Source organism: Papio anubis, chromosome 11, assembly GCF_008728515.1.
Source record: "Papio anubis isolate 15944 chromosome 11, Panubis1.0, whole genome shotgun sequence".
Classification (NCBI taxonomy): Eukaryota; Metazoa; Chordata; class Mammalia; order Primates; family Cercopithecidae; genus Papio; species Papio anubis.
In genome coordinates, this window is record NC_044986.1 from 86816648 (window position 1) to 86825718 (window position 9071).

General features: G+C 56.9%; 1 long non-coding RNA gene across 1 annotated transcript; it reads right to left on the reverse strand.

Moving 5' to 3' along the window:
* Window positions 1–552: 552 nt before the first annotated feature.
* Window positions 553–8275, reverse strand: LOC103887435. The gene is made up of 3 exons (XR_651514.3): window positions 3608–8275; window positions 2723–2888; window positions 553–2472 (listed from the first exon to the last, which is right to left on the reverse strand). It is a non-coding gene; the product is annotated as an uncharacterized LOC103887435 (long non-coding RNA).
* Window positions 8276–9071: the final 796 nt, after the last annotated feature.

Below are 9071 nucleotides of genomic sequence, written 5' to 3' on the forward strand. Positions count from 1 at the left end.
CAGAGTGAACAGTGGCTCAGGCGAGCTTCACCGAAGTGGGGAGTGTGGGCCCATCATTCTCACGGAGCCACAATGGCGGTGGGTCACACAGAGGGGTGACCATGAGGAGAGACAGGGGGAGGGGATAGCTGCCTACAAGCAAGGAGAGGCTGGAACACACTCTTGCTTCCCACCCACACCTTCAGTGGGTGGGCGGCCCTCGGAGGCCTTGATCCCAGACTATCAATGCCATGAGCATCTCCAAGCCCAGGCCCCGGGAGAGGTCCCCACTGCATGGGCCTCAGGCAGCACCTGACCAGCCAGCCCTACCCTGCCCTACCCTGCCCCACCCTTACCTGCCCTCTCCATCCCTGGAGAAGCTTGATGAGAGGTGCCCTGGGCCAGGCCTCTGGAAATCCTTCTGCTGCAGGCCTGGAGCTCACCAGGGTAGAAGAGGGAGGGGATGGGACAGCCCAGATGGGCCCCTGCTCCCAGCAGCCTCCCCGCCCCCTGAACACTCCCCTCCAGCCCGCATGGACAGGCAGGCCCAGCTGGCCCCATTTCTCATTCCTATTGATTATGGTGGCAGAGACCTGCAGCACAGAATGTAAATCAGCATCCCTAGGGTATTTAACCCAGGAAGGGTTAGGTGGAGGTGGCATCCCTTATAAGTCCTGCATCTGATGTTTTTATATTAATTCCTATAGTGGCCAGATTAATTTTTATTCCACTGACTATTATCTCTTCTTCATTGACTAGGAGACATTTCTGAGAAGTGCGTATCTGCTGAGTATCAGTCATTTAGTCGGGGGCTTCCCTGGCTGCAAGGTTTTCATTAAAGAAGGAAAATTCCTTTGCTCCAAAGACTCAGTCTGGAAATAACAACGCACAGGCCGGCTGGAGTCACTGCCAGCGCCGCCGTCACTTGGGAGTGGGGTCTGCAGCTGCCTGGGAGCCTCAACTAAAGAGGCAGGGCCCCCTAGTCGTCCCTCATCCTCCCTCTCCTCCCAGCCTCCCAGGCCCAGCTCTGACCTCACACAGGCTCTGAGTGAGCCTTCAGCAAGTGACCACGCCCAGCTCATCAGCCCTTGCTCTGTGCTGGGGCCTCCCCTCCCACATCTCACAGAATCCGTGCCCCGACTAGGAGTGAGGTGGGACTGTCGCTGCAGCCATTTTGCAGGTGAAAGAAATGCATTTGCTGTAGATTCCCTGACACTCAGTACTGTACAGGGTCATGGATATCTTGGGTGGGATCCAGGCCTAGATCACAGAAATGACCACCCTTTTTGCTGGGGTGGCAGAGGCACTGGATGGGTGGCTTCCAGGGGCTCTGGGCCTTGCATGAGGAGTCCAGCTGAAAAAATGGGTGTCAGAAGGCTAAGAGCTGTCTGCAAACCCAAGTCTCTGCAGAATGTGGTGTGGTGTGTTCTAGAAGCATCCTTCCCCACTGACCAGTGAGGCCAGGGCCAGGGGCATAAGTCCAGGGCACTGAGGCTGGGAACAGAGAGGAACACGGGAAGGAGGATGGAAGGAGGGGCTTGGCAGCCCTGAGGATGCCTGGCCAAGCTGGACATGCTGCCAGTAGGTGGGGGAGTGCCTCCGCTCTGAGACCCTCACCTGTCCCTCTCCCATCCTACAGGACTGAGAGCAGTGGATCCCAAGTGTCGGCCCAAATGTGGAGCCAGCAGCATCCCAGCCACTGGGAGCTCCTGGCAAGTGTACACCCCGGCCCACACCCCACATCCGCCTGGTGACCAGCCTCCACTGGCACTTGGGAACCATGAGCAGGGTGGCTTGAGGGCCCCAGAGAAGAAACACCTGAGCTGGAGCCTCAGTTAGCTCACCTATAAGACAGGGACATAGCTGCCACCTGGGGGTGTTGTGATCCTGAGTGAATTGGAGGGGCCAGTCCTGGGCTGCCCACTTGCCTACATGGTAGGGAGGCTCTCCATCAGCTGTTCTCACCCCCCCAAAAAAGAGGGCTGCCTCTTTGTCTAGAAAAGATGATTCAGGGACCAAAGCTTTACCTCCCTGAGGGATCTCATTCAGCCTTTCTTCCAGGGGCCAGATATGCATGACTAAAACCCAAACCTTTATGGTTTGGAGAAAGCTGATAAATTACAAATGCAAATGGGTAACCAGGCAACAGCTACCCTCCATGCCACGCTGGGTATCAGGGCTGGGAAATAGAGCAGAGGTCGCTTCCTCCCACCTGGCACAGGTCACGAGAGCCTCAGTGACGCGTCCTTTACGGAGCTGCTTTTATTTAGTTGGAAGTTGCTTCAGAGACACAACTGTGAAGACAGAAAAGGTTGCTGTGTGTGGTGGCTAAGACATCAGCTGCATCTGAAGGGCTGGATTCTGCAAGGAAATAAACTAGGAGGCAAGAGAAAGACTTGAGAAAATCCTCCAACTATTCTCATCCTTCCGTTAGGTGGTCTCCTGATGAGGTTCTGGGCGAGTCTCAGGGGCTGAAGAGGTGAGTTTGGGCCCCTAGGAGAAGAAGGAGGGGGGCAACATTTCCCTTCCCAATGTGGGCCTCTCCACACCTACCCCTCATTTACAGCCTAGGACGAATCAGCCAGGGAGGCTGTTCACAACAACCCCGTCCTGACCCCGTCCCGACCCCGTGTGCACCACCTCCCACCCAGGAGGATGCCTAGGTCCCCGTGAGTGCAGGGCTGGGTGGGTGAGGGTCTGAGACACGCCCTGAGGGCCAGGCCCAGGGAGGCAGGATACCCACTGAGGTGGAAACCTGAGGCCAACTGTCTCTTGGCTCCAGCGCTGGAGCTGTTGAAAACGTCGTCCCAAATGTGCACAGAAATCAGCAGGGCGGAGGGTGAGCTGCCTCGCCACTTCTGCCATCAACATGGAGGCCTGGAACCTTTCTGCAGCCTTCGGGGGGAGTCCTGGAAAGCAGCACAGACACCCGTCCCTTCTCTCCCACTCCCCATCCACAGCCCTGCCAGGAGGAGGCCTGCCTGTGCCCTCGGAGCCCCCAGCACCAGGGAATCCACCTGGGCTGCCTCTCAATTCTTGTTTCTGCCTGTGTGTTTTCTGTGAGCCAGGTCCTGGGACCATGACGCAACCCTTCTGCCTGGGCTCCCTGCGACCCCGCCCATACCCACCGGGCCTGGAAAACAAGCCAGCAGTCAGCCCAGCCTGGCCCTAGGACCTCCCATCCAAAGTGGTCCCAAGCCACAGCACAGATGATCTGGTGTATAGTGCTTAGACGTCAGCCTCACTAGAAGATGAGTTGCAATTGGGACTGCAATTCCAGGAGGGCACCCACACCTTCACAGCTCAGCCCCATCCTGGGGCTGGGAGGCTGAGAGTAGAGCAGCTCAGGTAGGATGGAGTCAGCCCCACCAGCGGCCGCTTGGTATCCAAGCCTGAGCTGGGCAGAGGGTGGCTACAGGACCCTGGGCAGGGCCCAGGATGGATGGGCGGGCAGCAGGGTGGGGGCCCATCTCTAAGCCGGAAGGAGAAGCTTCCAGACAAGATTGCATCTGACCTTCTCCTAGTGTCTCCTCTCTCTGGCTCAGAGCCCACGGTGAGCTCAGCTCCCACTCCTGGGCTTCATCCTGGGGAACTTTGTAGAGTATCCAAACTACAGAAAATTGCCAACCTCTGGAAGCCTCAGCAGGACCAACGTCCTCCACGCAGAGCCCTTCTTATCCCCTAGGACAGCAGGCCCAGGCTCCTCTGGGGATCTGGGCGGGGCACAGCTGGGAGGGGAGGGGAGTTGCTCTGGGTAAGCAGGATGCTTCTAAGCTTCTAAATCAGGTTCCGGAGAGACCCCCCCATCCCTGATCCCCCACCCCCTGCTGGCCTGGAGCACTGAGGTCTTCCAAACCTTCCAGAACATTCTCAGCTGAGCAATCCCAGCCCTGGGCAAATCCCAAGGGAACCTGGAAAAGGAAGCCCCTCCCCTTGCTGGGATCATCATATCCTTATGTTTAAAGGGCCAGAGGGAGAAGAATGTTTCTGTGCTTTTTAGAGAAACTCTCTCCACAAAACACTTCCTGATGCTTGTCTGACACCAAAAACCTATTAAAGTCGTAAAGTTCTCCTGCGGAACGCTTCTCAAAAATGTATTTATCTAAAGGGCATCTGTGTTTGGTCTCCAACGCAAACGCTCCAAATGTCGGGCCCCGGGTGATTTATTTGGGCGCTTTGTTCTCTCCCTGCGAGTTGTTTTCAGCTCAAGCCCCTGGTCGCATAGCTCCTTCCCCTGATGTTTATAGATGGCTTCGATCGGCGCGGAGCCAGGCCGGCCAGGAAGAAGGGGCTTGGAGGAGCAGGTGAGCATGCATCGAGGGGCTGCAGAGAGTGGGGCAGCGGACAGATGCTCCCAGCAGACCCCTGCACTCCCCATCTGCTGGCTGAACACACTCCTGGCTGGACCCAGGCTGTCCTCCCCACCCAGAGGGCATTCTCCTGGTAGACATTTGAACAGCAGCTAGGAATCCTCACCAGGTCCCCAGCTGCCCTAGATGCTGGGAATTCAGCAGTTAACACACCTGAACCCACTCAGGCAGACTGGACACATGAGACAGACCAAGGAACAGAAAACAGTGAAGAGTGATGTAGGGAGCCTGGGGCCACAGACATTGCAAGGCCTCCCTCAGGCGACAGGGAAATGCAGCACAGCTAGAGCGGAGGGCATGCTAGGCTCCACGCAGTGCCAGTGCTGAGCATCTAAGTAGGGTGGGAAGAGGTGACTTCTGAGTGATAAGTAGGAGTTGGACAACAGAGGGGCTGGGAGGAGCCAGGAAGAGCCTCCCAGGCCAGTGGGGGTCCAGGGCAGGGAACACCTGAGTCTGAGGGATGGGGAGTCTGGGGCAGAGGAGAGAGGGCTGGATGCTGAGGTCCCAGCATTCGGTGATCATGCCTGGGCCTCAGGCTGCATAGAGAGTCCCCTGACAGCTCTTCATCAGCCTCTTAATATGCAGTAGCTCATCAGCCCCTTTCCAAAGAGGCCCCTGAGGGCAGGGCTCTGCCAAGGCTGAGCTGTGTCTGTGCTCCTAGCCCTGCCTGCTGTAGGAAGGAAGTCCTGGGACTGGGCCTGGAGGAAAGCAGCAGACTCTCCAGACAGGGGGTGCCCAGGGTGTACCCCTGCAGTGCTCCCCATCTCCTCAGCGCTGTGCATTTTCAAGCTGCCTGGAAGCCAGGGCACAGAGGGAATGCTGCAAGAGCAGTGGTCCCCGGGATAATCCAGGCACTGCCCAGCCGGCTGCTTCTCTGCTCTCCTTCCAGTAGGGAGGTGGGTGGCAGGAGTCCATCTTCCCCAGGTGCCCCAAGGAGAGGCTATGGAGATGTTTTTTAGAGCTGCATTGCTCAATAAGTATCCTAGCCACATGTGGCTATTTAATTTTACATTATTTTAAATTCAATAAAATTAAATATTCAATTCCTCAGTCGCACTAGCCACATTTTAAGTGCTCGGGCAGCACAAAGTTCAACATGGTCATCGTCACAGAACCTTCCCCTGGACAGACAGAGCCAGCAGGGAGGGGCCTCTCTGGTCTGTATGAGGGGTCCAGCATGGCGGGAAGCCCTGGGCAGGCCTCAGCTCAGGTAGCAGCACAGGGTGTTGCAGGGGCTGGAGGGGATGTCCTGGGGGCTCTGCCTGCAGCCAGCCCCAGGGCTTGCAAAGCAACAAAGGCCTGCAGGAGAGCCGGAAGGGATACCAAGCACCTGGGCCCTCTGCAGTACCTGTACAAGTATCAAGTGCCTGCACCCTCTGCAGACACAGGGGCTGGAAATCATGCACAACCTGCACTCTGCGCCCCACACCCAAGGGCAAGCAGGATACAGGAAAGAAGGGTGGCCTGCACGCAGCTTACAGTTCCCTCCTGTCCCTGCAGCTCACAGCAGCTCCTGAGTGTGGAGCAAGGCAGGCTCCCCTGGGCACCCACAGGCCTGGAGGGCCCTGGCAGATACACACCTCGCCAGAGCCGCAGCCACCTCCATCATGAGCCCATGGCAGCCTGCAGACACCACTGGGGCATTCAGTCACTGGCTTCCTGTTTGTCAGCATCCCAAAGCACCACAGGGTTTTTTGGCTCCAAAAGATCTCCTGGGCCAAAGTGAGCCTCTGCAGGTCCTGCGGGCAGGACCCCTCTCAGAGGACGGAGGGCACGCTGCAACTTCCAGGGAAGCCAGCCAGAGGCTGCTGCGAGGATACTCTCCTGGGAGGGTGAACGCCTGCCTGCCTCTGCTGGGGCACTGTGGGGAAGCCAAGGCTGGCTGGCCTCCCACCACCTCCCGGTGTCTCCAGGGCAGCACTGCACCCCAGCACCATCCTCTTTGCCCAAGGTCAGCTCCCAGGGCCGCCCAGGCCTGACAACCACCACCCACGTCTCTTCTGCCTTGGACCCCTGCACACATGTCTTGAGTTTGGGGGATTGTTCCCTAGATGCACGGGGAATTGAGGGACTTGGTTTTCTTCACTGTTAACGTCTCTGTTTCCAAAAATGGTGCCGGGAATACAGCAAGGGCCCAGGAGATGTCTGTCAAATAAATAAGTGGGCTTTTCAAGAAGAACGAAGGGCAATTGTGCAGACTGAGGGAAAGACAGATTCTCCTACCAGTGTTGGAGCAGAAAACAAATCCCGACTTCATCCTCAGTGGTCATTTTGGGTTTGGCGACTGAAGAGGAGCAATGCTGCTGAGGACGCTGGGAGCTGGCGGGGGCACACTTCCTCCCTGGAACCCCGCTGAATGGCAGCTCATGGTGGCCTTGGATGCCAGAGTTCCTTCTTCGAAGTGGCTCCTTTGCGGCCCCTCTGTGGCCCCTCCAGCTCAGATCTCGTTGTAGTTTAGAAGCCCAAGGAGAAGTTGTAAATAGGTTTTGCAATGGCAAAAGTGAGCTTAATTTTTCATTGAGCTTACCTCCAGCTAATAACGAATCAGGAGGCGCTCTTTCACTCACAGAAGCAAAAAGGAAAAGAAAGGGCTTCCTAGTGACAAGATAATTTGTCAGAAAGTTATGAGTGGGCACGGCAGGGCTGTATAGGAAGTGTGTATTGAACAATACGACACACTGGCTTCTAATTGCTGCTGCCTTTCTGATCAATAATACATGTTTTCAAAAAGCCTTCTGCTTGCATTTACACAATGGACTGTAACTACTGCAAAGATCCATTAAGGCCTATTTTAAAAAGTGCATTCGTAAAAAGTTGCCTAAATCTGCATTACAAGGCAGATTATGAAACTGCCTTGGGAGATGTTTTGTCTAAAAAGCATTCAGCCCATATCTGCTGGACGGCTGACTCGAGCTCCCCACTCTCCGCGTTGCTTGGAGCCAGGATGCCTTCTCCAGAGGATGCACCAAGCAAGGCACCAACAGGCCTGAGGTCCTGTCCATGAACCGGCCGGCCTCTGAGCCCCTCGGGCTCGGTGTAAGCCAATCGCCCAGGAGGCTGGGTGAGTGCAGACATTAATCAACCCACCACTCCTGAATGTGTAATTCAAGGTCAGATAAGTGGTCCTCTGCGGCAAATACGGCTCTGGGGTCTTGGGTCCCTCCAGCACTGAGAAGGCTTCGGGTTGCATGGGGAGGGCTCAAAGCCTGTGGCCAAGCCAGGATGCAAAAGACAGGTGTGTGCTCTGGCAAGCTAGTCTTGTTGACCACCAGCCCCACACAGCATGCAAGTGCACCTGTGCAGGTGGGAAGTCTGGACTGTTTGGGTCCAGGGTCCCCTGGCTTTCTGTGCCACCCTAGCACCGTCCAGTGGCTGCTTGGGCCTCATGGCCTCAGCTCCTACAGCTGACAAGATAGAGGCTGATCACAGCGGCAGCTCATGTTGATGGCAAGGGTCCGTGGGCTGAGGGCTCTGTGCAGACTGACTGGCTCCATCCCCAGGGAACTTAAGGGAGAAGGAGCTCTGCCTTCCTACTGAGGCACGGAGACTCTCGGTAACCCGCCAAGGATACAGGGACAAGAGACAGAGCAAAGACACACTCAGAGCCCCCTGCAGCCTTCCCACCATGGTACTGCCCCAGGCCACACTTAGACAGCCTCCTGTAGGAGAGAAAACCCTGGCAGAGGGGCAGGAAACACCGCCACTGTCTGCTGAGCCCACTGATGCATCATTGGGATTTACCCTCAAGTCAGTGCCCATGTTATTGCTCTCATGTCACAGAGGATGACACCGAGGCCCAGAGAGCACCACAGAAGCTGCTGAGTGGTGTGGCTAGCCTGGCTCTGGTGCTGGGCAAAAAGGATGGAGATTCCTCCAAGGGAAGGGGAGGAGAAGAGGGGTAGAGGGGGGGAGAAGAAAGGAGGACGAGGGAAAGAAATTCAGAAGAGAACGAAGTGTGGGGGCATGGAAAAGTGAGGTCGGCAAAGTGATAATGATAGGTCAGCGGGAGTAGGTGGGCAGGCTGGTGGGAGGAGGTGGGCTTTCCCTGAACCCCCCAGGGTTTCTGATGGATATGTAGGCCCCTGTTGCTTCTGTTCAGGCACCCGGCTCCTAATCAGGCCCCAGGGAGGATGCAAAAGGGGTCTTCTCCCAGGCCAGGCTGAGGGCTCTTCTACAAACACCCCTGAGGGCACCTGAGGTCCACAGGCAGGCAGGACTTGCACGGTTAGGTAAAGCCTGTCCTGCGCAGCCACACCCTGCGAGCCCAGGCCAGGTGTTCTGTGAGCATGCTCACGGAAACAGCATATCTGGCATGCGGTGGGCTGGCTGAGCAGCCCTTCTGGGTGCCCTGAGAGCCAGCTGGTGGTCACTGGCTTCCTCCTCGCAGCTGCCCTGGAGGGCACCAACAGCAAGGCCAGGGAGGCAAACCGTGGGGAGCAGTAGACCTGCCCCTCACCTCAACAGCCCGATGGGGGAACAGAGGGCAGTGGCAGGCAGATGGGGAAATTGAGGCACCGACCACTTTGCTAACAGTGCACATAGCCAGCCTCAGAGTCTGTGCTTCCAACCACCATGTCACACTGCCCATGGGAGGTACCTGGACCCCTGCCCACGTCCACTCTGAGAGGCCTCGGTCAGCAGTTCTAGGAATGCCACCCAGCCTTCCAGTGTCACCAGGACCGAGCTGCACTCTTGAATGTGTTTCCCCCTCCCTGCAAGTCA